The following is a 3,206-nucleotide window of genomic DNA, read 5'->3' on the forward strand; positions in this document are numbered from 1 at the left end:
GAGTCCTGGTTGTCTGCAAACCTTCCCTCAATGTCTCCTAATAAATTCTAAACATTTTAGCATCAAAATTTGCAGAATGGGCAGCTTGGAAAAAAATCCTGGGGGCAGAACAGACAGCACTCTTCCAAAAATTGCTGCATTGGGAACCCTCTCACCAGCACAAAAGACAAGATTATGTGGAAAAATACTTCAATCCAGAGAAATTAAACTCTGTAGAAAAGTTTTAGGTATACCTTCACCAATTTATTTTGCTTGTATTTTCCTTTTAAAGTACGCCAGCATTCACAGAATCTATGTCTAAATGAATTTAAAAGAACTCTTTCAATAAGCATAAAATAAAAATTCTAAGTGATTAAAAAGCATAGAATCCACTTTAGTTGGCAGCACTTTTTTTTCTTTTTAGTGATGCATAAAAGTGCATAGTATATTTAGGGGTCAGCAGCTTTGATTTGATGAAATACTGTATTATTTTAATTGCTAAAATAATTTCAGGCAGTAGATATGATTGTCCCTATTTTGCAGGTGAGAAACTGAGGCTGAGCAAGCCCCCCTAGCCTTGCCAGGCCAGGACTGGAAATCCGCCTTAACCTCCTGACTCTTAGCATTCGGCTGTAGGTCCAAGTCTCTCAAGCTCGTCTTAGCTGCCCCCATTTAACCCTGAATTCCAATCCTGTATCTAGCCTCAGGCAGGTAGTTACTGCCAGAGAGTTAAATTAGTTGGTTTTTCATGCATATATAATGAACTCTTAGCAATAAATAAGCCTTTATGGATGGCAGATGTATCCGTTTTTATGGTGCAAAAGTAAAACCAGCCTGGTGTATGTTTCTAACGGGTGCTGCCCCTCACACCTGCGTGTGTAAATCACGGAAGTGTGGGATGGCAGCTGGGAGGACCTGGGAGTCTGGTTTCCAAGACGAATGCTCAGAGCCTTGAGAAGCCTGCGGTCCGGGTGGGTAGCAGTGGGGTTCAGACAAATGACTGGAGGCAGGGCAGCTACTGCGTGGTCATAAAAATGGTGTTTCATAGGATTAGTGTCATCTGTAGGACATTGGGCGTGGAGTGTCTAAAAAAGCATGGAGCATGCAGCTGAGGGAGAGAGGGGTGGGAGACAGGAGCCAGCTCCAGAAAAGGCATATGTGGAGCTCTCTGGAAGGAAGCAACATGTTGGAGACTAGAGCTTCACCTCAGAACCACTTGAAGTGCTTGTCAAAACAGACCACTGGATTCCAGAAGTTCTGACTTAGGAGGGCTGGTCTGGACCTGAGAGCCTGTATTTGACCCAGGCGATGCTGAAACAGTATCAGTATCCAGATCATATTTTGAGCAAAGGCACAAATATGTCACATATGACCCAGTGTCCTGAAAAATCAACTTTCCTCTCAGATATGTAAATAGCACAGTAGGCCCAGGCCTAAAATGCCAGCTCACACAGCACGGCAGTTAAGAGCGTAGACTCCATCAGCAGTCCCCAACATTTTTGGCACCAGGGACCAGTTTTATGGAAGAGAAAATTTCCACGGACCAGGGTAGGGAGGGTTGTTTGGGGATGTCAAGTGCTTTACATTTATTGTGCACTGTTATTTCTATTATTATTACATCATCTCCACCTCAGATCATCAGGCATTAGATCCCAGAGGTTGGGGACCCCTGGTCTAGATAACTCCAGGCAAGTTGCTATCTTCCTTCTGCCTCCCACCTTTCTAGGCTGGGAACCTGGACCCTCTTGTCCTTCTACACTCACTCCCACCCTCCCCTCTAAGTTCATGGGAACTGCTGGGGAAATCTCTCTGCTTCAAGTGGGGCAAAGTTCCAGAAAGATCTTTATTTTCCTAAGGAGACCTTTGACCATTCCTTTGTTCATCCTTTCATTCATTCAAAATATAATGTGATATTCCTACCAGCCTGGTTCCGGTCCCGAGTAATAAATGTGAAAGTGTTAAACTACTAGAATATTGGTACTTGTTTGCTATAGCAGCAAGTATAACCCAAGATAACTTCCCTGCCTTTGAAGAGTTCCCTGTCTGGTAAGAGAGGGGACGTTCCCAAGCATTCCAGCAGAGGAGTGATTTGCAGGAACTTCAGACCCTGGATGAAAATGCCTCACGGTGATATCAGGCAGTTCTGCCCTCTTGCATGCCTGCAAGAGGCACCAGCAACTAGGATTCAGGCGACCTCCTGAAACCCTGGGTCATCATTAGTCAATCCATTTCACCTGCCTTCGTTCATCAAGGACTTGCAGGTCCTCTAAACAATAAGATGTTTGCCTGAGTTGTTCTCCAGGAATTTGGAATCAGCTGGGTTTAGTTGGAGCTGAGCTGGTTTAGACTGGATAAAGCCCATGATCCCCCAACTGGGCATGCATGAGTGTCCGCTCCGTGACCTTTGGACCTCAGAGGGCTGAAAACTGCACCATCAGATCCCGCTAAGCCTCCCTTTTTGAACCTGCAGAAGCCCGTAGCTTAGTTAAACCTGTACAGAACAACAATCGCCACACCTTTTTTCAATCACCTTTACCCATGCTCCCATGCTTCTTCATTCCTTATCCCCTAAATACCGCAAGCCCCTTGCTCTTGGGGAGGCATATCTGAGACATATTCTTCCACCTCCTCACTTGGCTGCCTTGTGAATAAACGCTCTCTCTGCTGCAAGCCTCCGCATCTAAGTGTTTTGGTCTGCTTCACGTTGGGCAAAACGAACCTGGTTTGCTAATGCTGTCCCTCAGGTAGCAGGGCAGGCATCCCCGAGGAGTGGGCATTGCTGCTGAGCCTCAGAGGGCGAGTGAGAACCACAACCGTGGAGACGGGGGAAAAGGCGCTGCAGCGGGATGAGACACAGTGAGCAGAACGTCAAGAGGCCTGGATGCGTGGAGCAGCAATGTCTGCCAGGGTTTACTGCGCAGGAACTATAGGCCAGAGGTGGTGCTCAAGTCTTCCCGTACCTTAGCTCCCCTGATATCACAACACCCCCATGAGGCAGGTACTGTTAATATCTTATTGTCTAGATGAGGACTTAGGTGCAGATGCGTGCATGCGGTAACTTACCTGAGTCACAGGGTTAGAAAGCAGCAAAGCCTGGATGCGAATCAGGATTCGAGGGCTGGCTCCAGAGTCTGTGCTTTAACCCACTCATGGACCCTGACATGATCACTAACGCTGACACAGCACTTTTTACACACTCTTTTGGACTCATCCGTTTTTGTCATGGC

Source organism: Dama dama, chromosome 23 (genome assembly GCF_033118175.1).
Source record: "Dama dama isolate Ldn47 chromosome 23, ASM3311817v1, whole genome shotgun sequence".
In the NCBI taxonomy this organism is placed as follows: domain Eukaryota; kingdom Metazoa; phylum Chordata; class Mammalia; order Artiodactyla; family Cervidae; genus Dama; species Dama dama.